This window comes from Myotis brandtii, unplaced genomic scaffold (assembly GCF_000412655.1).
Source record: "Myotis brandtii unplaced genomic scaffold, ASM41265v1 scaffold105, whole genome shotgun sequence".
Lineage (NCBI taxonomy): Eukaryota > Metazoa > Chordata > Mammalia > Chiroptera > Vespertilionidae > Myotis > Myotis brandtii.
The window spans coordinates 6,755,465-6,766,677 of NW_005353538.1; the positions used below are offsets into that span (position 1 = coordinate 6,755,465).

The following is an 11,213-nucleotide window of genomic DNA, read 5'->3' on the forward strand; positions in this document are numbered from 1 at the left end:
GTCAAGAGCTCTAATGCAAGAAGTTTACTTAGGAAGTCACAGAGTAGAAGAAATGAGCCAGCTAGACTGCATGGGCTCAGGAAACAAGTTACAGAGGCAAAAGAAGGGCCCTTGGAGCTTAGGAGAAGGAAAGCAAAAGTATGTGCCTGAGAAAGAAGGCACAGGCATGTGGGAGAGATAAAGGAGGGGCGGGGGGATGGGTCCTATATCTTAAGGGTTTTTATCTGTTTTCTAAAGGTGGGGACTTTAGGGGTGGTCTCAGGGGAGAATCTCAATAAAATATTCATCAGCTTTCCAGGGTGGTCACCTCTGATTGGTCAGCACTAGGATAGGGAGTCACTAGTCATTGCATCTGGTCCTGATGTCAGCCATGGCCTTGCTTCATCCAGATTTGCTGCTTTTCTGGACCTGGAGCCAAAACACAGCTGAGGCCTAGATGTTATCTCTAGTTTCACCAACACTCGGTCTCTGTGGTCAACAGACCCAAGGTTTTGTTTCTAAGATTATTTGATGTGGTCAGGACCTCATGGTCCTGAGGGCTTAATGCTCAAGGGAGTGGTCATGCAAGGGCTTCGTAGGGAGTCCTATGAAGTTATTCTCAGACACCTTGTTTGTCCTCTAGGAGGGTCTAAACCACATGACTAATGACACACTAGGGGAGGAAAGGTCCTAGCCTATAATAGTTGTTTTCTCTAGTTTTTCCCATTGCTAGGCACCTGGCACATTATGTCCTGGTGACGTTCTGTACCTGGCCTATATATAGTTCCTGCTCTGCTCATTCCTGTCTAACTGCCTACTCCATCAGCAGCACCAGAATTCAGGATTTCATTCTCCATTTAACCTCTTACTGATTAGTTGGTAGGCCTTGCTGAATAAGGGATAGATGGGAGGAAACATGAAAACAAACCAGATTGTCTTCAAGGAGCTTATCTTGGGAGAGGGTTTGAGGAACATCAATTAGGTGGGGAGGAAGGGTCACCCTAAGCAAAGGACAGCTAGGAGGCCGTGGGAGTTGAGGTGAAGGGGAGATTAGTTTTAGCGGGAGCTTGGCAGAGAAGAGGTGGCATTTGATCTGGATCTGGAGGGCAGTGTAGGATTTGGACATGCTGGGAAAAGGAATTCCGGACATGAAGGCACAGTGGGGGAAAGGCCCAGGGATGTTCAAGAAGGAGTTGAGCCTTGTGGGAGAGGTAAGGAGGGTGATAGTGGGAGACAGAAGAGGAAAGAAAGGCTGCCGCGGGCCTGGGGAAGGCTTTGACCTTCTTGTACAGGCCTCCTAACTGCAGAGCCCAGGGCCAGAGCAGCCACAGGTCTGAGAAGCAGGGCACAGAGAATTTCAAGGACATCGTTTCCACTCTTTGGGGCTGTTCGTATGGAAAATAATAAATAAGTAATTACACAATAATGAACTCTGTTTCATGTACTCACAGCTGTAAACCTACTTTTGCCCCACTCTATATGTTTAATTCATTCCATGAGCCTCAGTGAGCACTACTCTGTGTCAGCCTCCCAGTCATGTGGTGAGCAAGACAGGCCTTGCCCTCATAGATAGTCTAGTGGTACAGACAGACAATTACACATTTTCTTAAAGGCAGCCTTCCTCGTTGTGTAAGCTTCAGGCCCCATGGAACTTGGATGTGCCTGGAGCTATGAGATTGAGCAGTGATTTTCAGCTGGTCTGCAGGCAAGAATTTTTAAGACATGCAATACCTGACCCCTTTTCCTTTACGTTGTCTAATAAAACAAACGACAACAGCCAACACAACAAGAGCTCTCTGGTGTGAAAGAATCAAAACTATACCTATGTTTGTTTTTTATCAGATCAACAAAAGATGCAATGTTTTTTGGCATGTCGCAGACTTTCAGTAATTAGTTTATGTGTGCCATGACATGAAAAGGTTGGAAATCGCAGAGATGGAGGGTAAGGAGATAGGGAGGAAGCCTGCTGACATGGACAGTCCACCCTGAATCTCACCCGTGTGCGTCTCAGTACAGCCGGTTGCACCCATTCCCCACAAACTCTGACCTTGTCACCTGGTACTCCACATTCCTGAAGCACAGGAATTCTCCCTCTTCCTCGAGTGGCTGAACCTCAGTCACACTGCCCGCCTCTCGGTTTCTCCAAATTCTTTCCCGGCTCAAGGCCTCTCACATGCCATTGCTGGAAGCTGTCCCCTCAGCTTCTCACATCGCAGGCTCCTTCTAATGTTTTCTGGTCGCAGATGAAATGTCACCTCTGTCACGACTGGAAGTGCCTCGCGGCCTTGCTGATACCTGGAATTGTCAGACCACTGGCCACAGCAACGCAGACTTCTAACTTTTTCAGGTCTAATTTTACAGGCCAGATTATTAAGAAACTTGCAGGACATAGTAAATAAGGCCTTTGAACTTTGTTCTAAATGTGATTGCAGCCATTGGAGGGCTTTGAGCAGGAAATGACACAAGCAGATTCATGTTCTACAGTGACCCTGCTGGCTGCTGCATGGAGACTGAACTGTAAGGGGCTAGAGGTCAGCTAGAAGGAGAGAGGTTATGGTGCTTTGGATCATGGTGGTAGGCACAGGGAGGGAAGTTGTCAGATTCAGAGTACATTTCAAAGGTTGAGTCACAAGAATTTGCTGATGGATTGGATGTGAAAGAAAGAGAGAAATAAACTAAGTTTTCCTCACCATTCCCTTCATTCTCTATTTCTGAAACTCCAACTGGGTGTTTATCAGATCCTCTTAATCCATCTGCCATGTTCGTTTGTTTTTTTAATCCTCACCTGAGGATATGTTTCCATTAATTTTTTAGAGAGAGAGGAAGAAGGGGGTGGAGAGAGAGAGAAAGGAACATTGATGTGAGAAAGAAACCTTGATTAGTTGCCTCTGGTATATACCCTGAGGCCCTGACCAGGGATCAAAATCTCAACCTAGGTATGCGGCCTGACTGGGCTGCTAGGTTGCTAGGTCATATACTTGCAACCACCCAGCTTGGACCCCAGCCTTGTTCACACCCAGGAGTACTGGTGTACCTCCCACCAAGGACACGGATGCCAGGTTCTGCCACATCCTTCTGCTGTCACACACATCGCAGCCTCTGGTTGTTCCAGGAAGAAGCTGGTGTATACCTAGTCAATAGCTTCAAGCCCCCTCGGTCTGAGAGTCACTGTCCCTCTGATGTCTGATGTCTGGCTGCTGCACCTCTGGGTGCTGCCCTAGGAGAAAAGGGTCATGGGGGCCTTCACATGCCCTCTTGTTCCTCTCTGTGAGCTCCCAGTGGGTGCTGATCTTTGGGCCTCTGCATGTGCTGCTTGGCCATTGCCCTAGTTTGCACGGCAGACGTTATGCCTTCATTTCTCTCTGGAACATCCTCACTGTACTTCTGTATATCTATTATGCTGCTTCCTAGAATTAATGTCATCTGGATTGCTTCATGTTCAGATTGCGAATGTTTTTGTCTGTTATGCTTAGCCCCTGATTTCTTCATGTGTTTTGTAATTTTAAATATGCAGGTTCATTTTGAATGGGATGATTTTGGATTTTTTTTTTCTTCCCGTATGTCCAACTCCGCCTGCCTAGGGTTGCTCCTCTTGGCCCCCTGAACCCTTTGCTTGGAAACAGTCCTTATGCTGTTGGCTGGTGGCTGGTGATTGGAGATAATGTATCTCTTGGTTTTCCCTTTTTATATTTTTCCTGCCGTTGCAATGTGTTTGGAGCAGCTGGGGTGCAACAAAACCAGACCCATTGTGCTATCCTGACCTAGCAGATAGTCTTTTAATCCAGGGTGGGCACTTAACTCTCAAGCTGTGGCTCTGAAAACCTCATTGATAAGGCTTCTTCCAGAGCAACCACGCCCTCTGGTGGCAGGTAGGGATATGGCTGGCAAAGAGCCACCCAGAGGGCCAGGGGCATGACCACTTGTCTCCTTCTGTGGACTCAGAGCTGGAAGCAATCCGAGACCACGAGACCAACCTCCCACACAGTATGGCGTCTCATTTCCAAGACACCCAGAAGATGGTCAAGGTCAGTTCCCTGTCCAGCAACCCACTCCATGTCTGGACAGCTGTTTTTAAGGAGTCGTTCTGTATTGAGCAATTAAGTTTCTCCCTGTAGCTCTCACCCACGGGCCCCCTCCCTGTTTCTCTCAGCTGTTTGAGGGCAGCATTAGACTTCTCTTCTCCTGGCTCCCTCCTTCCGCCTCCCCATCCAGTCCGCTGCTTTGTTCTGCATGAACTCTGGGATATCACGAGAACTTTGTAAACACGGCTTTATTTTGACCAGGGTGGAGAAAGACTCCGTTTGGCTCCTGAGAGGGTGCTGCCTCCTCAGGCCTCTAAGTGGAGGAAGAGGAACAGGTCCCTTCACATCTTCTGGTCTCAGCTTAAGAATTCTCCCTGGTAGGTAACCGGGTGCGGCATGTTTCACACGGAAGCATCTCCCTCTAGTGGCAACCAGGGTGTATTTCAAGATGTTTTTCTCCCTTCCCGAGCTCTTTGCTCCAGAATTTCATTACAGCTCAAGAAGGTCACCCCAATAAATTAAAAAAGAAAAAAGAAAGAAGATCCACTGAGAAGTAGGTGGGAGAGCTGTAAATTGCAAAGCTCCCCATCTGGCTTTCTGATTAAAATGAATTGATTTTGCAGTGGTGACTGGTGAGAGAGAGCGAGAGCGAGAGTGTGAGCGAGCGAGCTTGGCTTCAATTTCCATGTTTCTCATAAGTTTTCCAAGCTAAAATGTGCAAATGGTTATACACATGTCAATTCGTCTTGTTCCCAGAAACGCCAGGATAGTTGTTCTTTTAGGTGGTTCCCTTATTAATTGGCTCCTTTTATTATTTTCTCTGTCCGTCTCTACTTGCTAACCGTGTGAGTGGAGTTCTTTTAGTTGCAGTAAACAGACTTTTTCAGACCAGTGGAGGGAAGTTAAGGAGGAAGTGGCACAACCGGGAGAAAGAACGCCCACAGAGGTCACACTGGAGCAGGAGCCCAGATCTTGTCTGGTTGTCCCCAACAAGGTACCCGCCTTCTCTCTACAGGTCTCCATTCTCTGCTTGCAGCTGACCAGCTCCCTTGCCTGGAATTCCCGCTTGCCTTTTCTCTCCATCACAGCTTCTGCTGATTCATAATTTAGATTTATCCTTAGCTCATTGTGGTCCCTCTGGCACCTCTCGACTCTCTTCACCTCAAGACATATCAGCGTTGGCGCCTGCCACCAACTGCCTTATTTGTTGTGAGTGGCATTTCCCAGTTCTGTTTCCTGAGACAGAAATCTAACACCACCCCCACCTCCTTTTTTAAAAAATGTTAGGCCACATCAACAGTCTCTGGCCAGCCAGTGAATTGGCCCTTTGGGGTCTGCTTCCTGTTGCAATCATCTGGGCAGGGGAGAGAGCGCAGGCCCAGGGCAGGCAGCTCCCTTCGGAAGGGCAGGGGAGTGTGGCTCACCATAGGGCTGTCCCACTGGAAGCTCCTGGGTAGCGGCTGTGAGTGGAGCCCTGCGGGGAGCTGGGTGCTTTGGCCTGCAGTGCAGGGGGCTGGCAGCTCCCACAGAATGGAAGCTTCAGGACATCTCTTGGTGGGATCCATCCTCTCCATCTGTCCTGCTCGTTCCCATTCCCATTGTGTGGCCAGTGTTGAGGGAGGGGGTGGGGGGCACAGAGAACGGCGTGTGTGTCCCTGGGATGGCACCACTAGGAATCACCTTGTGGGCAGGTTGACTGGTTGCTGATGGGGGACTATGTCACCTTAGGCCAGGGGAGATCGGGGGTGGGGTGGCACCCTGTTGCTGGTTGATAGAACAAATTTGATCGAATTTAGAAAAAGGTACCATTTTCTCAAGACACTTCATTGGCATTTTCCAGAAAACTGACATAGCAACCGGACGAACCTGTGATGCCTCGGAGGGAGAGGAGCCCTCGGGAGTGGTGCAGCCTGCCAGCTCGGGAGGTGTCCTTGCAAGAACCGCATGTGGCCGTGGAATAGTGGCTCTCCTACTCAGGGGACATAAATGCATGGGTTTGGGAATATGGAAAACTTTCGGGGGGAGAGTGGAAGAAGATGAGCATTTGTTGAGAACTTCCCACTTACTAGGTGCTATGCTGTTGGACATACAGTATTTGTAATTTTGCATCAAATCTGGGTTGTGACTGTCATTACTCCCATTTTACACTGAAGGACACGGGGCTCAGAGGCGCAGCCAGGGCTGCTGTAAGTGGGACGTGTGCGTTGCTCTAAGAGGTGCTCTTTGCTTTGTGGTTACAGTGGCCAGAGGTGGGGCCAGTAAGTCCCTTGCCCAAGCCACACAGCAAGAGAAGGCAGAGCTGGGATTGGAGGCCATGCTCTTTCTGCTGCACCAATCTTTGGAGACCCCACAGCAGTAAAAAGCAACTGAACTGGTTTGCCCCCTCTCCTTAGATAAAGTTCCATTCGTGTATTCTGAAATCAAATGCAGGAAACATGGAGTTTTATCCAAAATGACAGCAACCTCTCAGAAGGAAAAGTGAGCATCTGCTACGTGTGACACCCACTGCTGTCCCAGGTGTCGGGCTGTTATCAATGAGACCCAGAGTCCACTGAAGTCTGGGCTGGACTGTGACCCGAACCAGGTGGCCTTGGTTGGGATGACGTCAATCTGAAGACTGAATTCAATGCTCAGTTAGAGATGTCCTACCCACAGAAGTTTGGTTTCAGGTCTGGCATGGGACCGAGCATCTCAATTTTTAAAAGCTCCCTGGTGATGCTGATGACAGCCAGGGCCGAGAAGCCCTCAGCAACCAGCCCTTCCTCCTGGGGAGGGAGGGGAAGCCCGGAGGAGGCAGGTGGCTCGCTCAGCACCCAGCTGGTTAGTGTGGCTACTGAGAGTGTGATTTCCATTGGATCCTCTGTTGTGCCTCAGAGGGGCAGGAAAAGGGGAAGCAGGGGAAGGAGAAAGAGGTGGATAACCGTTGGAAGGGAGAGAGATGTCATGCGTGTCTCTTAGGATAGGTGGTGGGGGCAGTGGGGAGGCAGCTAATGGTTCCCTGGGCCTGCTCAGCACGTGCTTACCCACCAGGTCATAGTGAGCTGATCCCTGGAGGATATCACTGTTGTGAGCAGAAACCTGAGTCACTGTTATGACTCAGGCCAGGAAATTGCCTGCTCCTGTTACTAGTGAGGGTGAAAGGCAAAGCTGTTGTAAGACAAACACCTAAGAATACAGCGGCTTAAAGAACCTCAAGGCGGGTGAGGCCCGGAAGGAGGTTTGTTTCTCTCATTCAACAGTGTGGTGAGTAGCTGAGCTCATTTGTCCACAAGGGCAAGCAGGGTCCCAGCACCACCCTGACATCAAACTGCCGACTAAGCTGGGGCCCGGAAAGAACATGCAGGCACTTAGGTGACATAGGCCACCTTTGCTTATTTCCCAGCGATGAAAACGGAGTCCCCTGGAAGCAAGGGGCACTGAGGAATGAGGCCCTTCCTGGCAGCCAGTGCCCAGCCACAGCTGTTCCTCTCGAAGGAGGAGACAGATTTTGGAAGGCCTCAAAGGAACTTACTCCTGGTGCCTCTCTACCCACTCTTCCAGTCAAGAAGCATTTGAGCATCTCCTGGAGTTGGCCAGGCCTGGAGTGGGCACAGAGCAGGGTGCTTTAAGACAGGGAACACTCCCCAGAGGCTGTTTGGACTGAGTTGTGAAGATGAATAGGCGGAGAAGGGTACGCCAGGCAGGAGACAGCTAGCTGTGCAAAGGTTGGGAGGTGGATGGGGCGAGGGAAGGATTGAATGTGACAAAGTGCCTGGTGGTGGCCAGAGAGAACGGCGGGGCCAGACCGTGCGGACTCTCTCATGAAGCTAGAACATCTGCACGTGAAAGGAAACTTTGGGGGGGATCGACCCCAAAATTTTAACCTTCATCGAAAAGAAAGTTACATCTCCTAGGACAATGGAAACGAAGGAGAAAATAAACAAATGGGACTACATCAAAATAAAAAGCTTCTGCACAGCAACAAAACAAAACAAAAACTAACCACCAACAACAAAAAACCCATCAACAAAACAACTGGAGACCCCACTACATGGGAGAACATATTTGCCAATGATACATCCGATAAGGGGTTAATCTCCAAAATATATAAGGAACTCATACAACTTATCAAAAGGGAGACAAACAATTCAATCAAAAAATGGACAAAGGGCCTAAATAGACACTTCTCCAAAGAGGACATACAGAAGGCCAAGAGACATATGAAAAAATGCTCAAAGTCACTGATCATCTGAGAGATGCAAATCAAAACGACAATGAGGTACCATCTCACACCTGTCAGAATGGCTACCATCAACAAATCAACCAACGACAAGTGCTGGCGAGGATGTGGAGAAAAGGGAACCCTCGTGCACTGCTGGTGGGAATGCAGACTGGTGCAGCCACTGTGGAGAACAGTATGGAGTCTCCTTAAGAAATTAAATCTGGAACTTCGCTATGGAGAGCGCCTCCTTTGTTCCTACGTGCTGCTGTTTCCTCATGTCAGTAATTTTTGAGGAAGGCGAGTTGCTGTCGGGAGGCTGGGGTGGCTGCTGCATGTGGAGGTGCTGTCACAGCCAGGAGGGAGCCATCATGGGACCGATGCAGAGCTCAGGGATTCCCGGGCCCCAGGGCAGAGATAGTGAAGCTGAGTCAGAACAGTTTCTTCTAAACAGTCATGAGGCAGACTCAGAGCTGAAGAAGCGACAGTAGCCTGTGGCCAAGTCTTTCCCAGGGCCATTCTCTTGCGGGTTGTGATTTTAGCAGGCCACCCGACCAGGGCAGGGCCCTCAGGATGCACATTGGGCTAGATGACCTCCAGGGTCTTTTCCAAGATCCTCTGGATGCTGACAGCACAGAGACTAGAATTATGGTGACTGTGTCTTCCCAACCAAATGTTAGGACACGTGGCCTGGCAATTCAGGAACTCATTCATCACAAAGATTGAGTAAACTCCTACTATGTGTCAGGCGTGGTGCTGAAGGGCCAACAGTGAAATAAGTCATGGCTCCCACCTCAGAACAGCTCCCAGTCTGGTTGGGGAGACAACCACACATATAATTATCATGCAGTGTGTGGTGAGTAGCAGAATCCTGTTGTATGTGCACAGAGGAGACGTACCCAGCCCTGACTCTGGGGTGAGGGAGGAGGAACCAAGGGAATTGAGGCTTAGAGAATGAGCAGGGGTTCACTGGGCCAGGCAAAGGGAGTGCAAAGATGGGGCGAGGACAGGCGGATGGTTTTCCTGCCTGACCCACCAGGTTAAGGTAAGTCCTAAAGGCAAGCCATCTGAAGAGGGGACAATGACAAAGCACGGGTCCCTTGACTTTACGGGCCCTCTCCTTCATATGAGGGTCTCAAACTCAGTGTCCAGCCACCCAAAGTCTGACCTGGGTGACCCCTTCAGAGTTCCTCCCGGGGGTCATGGCAACCTAAAACTCCCTGGGGCTGCAGGTGGGAACCCCTGCTTCATTGGAGGACTGTGAAACGTGGGCCCCTTAATACCCAGTGCAGTGCTGAGAGCAGGAGGTGGTGGGGCAGCCTGTGTGTGCGACCCTACCCATCGGGGTGATCAGCAGGGACTTGGCAGTGAGAGGTGGCATTAAGTTTACAGCGGGCACAGGCCAGGCCAGGCCAGGCCAGAAGACATGACTTCAGGAGGCCCCTCTGTGCCTGGCTGGAGGTGTCCGGGAGGCAGGGCCTTCCCAGGGAGGACACTGCTGCTGGTTCTGCTGGAGGTGGGCCGCGGGGCCTCCAGAAAGTGAATTCCAACCTGGCCATTTCCTCTTCTAAGACTGGGAATCAGCCCGCAGGCTCTGTTTCCTGGCTGCTGCGGGCCTCAGCCTCCTGAGCAGATAATGAAAGTCCGTGGAAGGCACAGAGGTTTTCCGAAAAGCAGCCTTGGGGTCAGCCGGACCGGAATTTGAACCTTAGCCCTGCCATCTCTAGGTGTGCAGTCCTGAATGCTTAACTTCTCTGAATCTTGATTTCCTCACCCATGAAATGAGGTTAATCATATCTACTTTTAAATAGCTGTTGAGAGAAGCAAAGGGACTAACATGTAAAGCTCATTCTTCATACCTTTAGTTCTCTGGTAGCGGCTGCATTCATCCATCCATCAACAGTTATTGATTGCTACTTATTGCTAAGCATTGTTCTCAACCTCTGTGCTGAGGTGTCGCGGGGCCCGCAGTGAATTCACAGGGCTCCATGGGATGTATTAAATGTTTAAGCCACTCTTGACATCTGTCCGGCTCTAAGCAGACTATAACTCGCTGGGGATAGTTCGCATTTTCACCATTAGATTGTTGACCGTGCTTTTTGATGACATCATATCTTTGGGAAGCTGGCTTTGTGCGGTTGCTGTGATAAACATCAGGTACTTGGGAAAATCAATATACAATGGGAAATGAGGGTGGTGGTGTCTACTCTGAGTCCCAGGTTTGAGATGCTGTGCAGTGTCCAACCAGCACACACTTCCCATTAGTAAGTAGTTGTGGTTATTTAAGAATAAATTAGAAATATTTCCCCCCCCCCCATTTATATGTATTATTTTTTTCTAATAGTCACTCAGTTATTAGGACCTAAATGCTTATTACATTATTTGGGCTTTAATGAACAGAACCCGTAGGTATTTCTTTTGGTCCAGGAGGCTGTGACAAGAATTCCGGAGCCCTTAAGGCACTCTGAGAGGAGCAGGCTGGGAACTCTCCGTGGACTGGGGATGAGCTCCTGGTGAAATCATTCCCGGTGAAACCTTTCAGTTCCAAGCGCTGGGCCCACACTGGGTGTTTGTCTCTTCACAGACTCAGGAGCGTCTGTGCGCGCGGGCAGCACTGCGGATCCTGCAGATTTTCTAACTGGTGGTCCCGCCTGCCTGACCTGAGCGTCGCCTGGGAAACTTTGCAAATCGGCTTCCTGTCTCGTCCTGGAGATTCTAATTCAGTGGGTCTGACAAAGAACCTGAGTTTAAAAACCTCTGCTCTAACTCTCATTCCTTTAGGCGGCCAGGATGGCCCGGATTTGGAGGGCCCGGTTGTTAACCCGGGTGTAGCGGGGGGCGTGACAGGCTGTGAAGGGGAACCGTGCGTTTCCGGATCTCCAAGTGGGTAAGGGGCGCGGGCACCTGCCGCCGCACTCATGCCCACGTCCATTCGGGGTGCGCAGCGGGAGTGGCCCGGAAGGAAGGCCCGGCGCGGGGAGGGTCACCCAAACCCCCTGCCCGGGCCCCAGGGC

At 50.2% G+C, this 11,213-nt stretch overlaps 1 long non-coding RNA gene across 2 annotated transcripts in view; it reads right to left on the bottom strand.

Moving 5' to 3' along the window:
- The window catches only part of LOC106726110, a 16,644-nt gene extending 14,310 nt beyond the window's left edge, over positions 1-2,334 (bottom strand). For both annotated transcript variants that reach the window (XR_001362125.1, XR_001362129.1), the window contains exon 1: positions 2,027-2,334. This is a non-coding gene — a long non-coding RNA (uncharacterized LOC106726110). The remainder of the gene's footprint in view (positions 1-2,026) is intronic.
- Between the last annotated feature and the right edge of the window lie 8,879 nt (positions 2,335-11,213).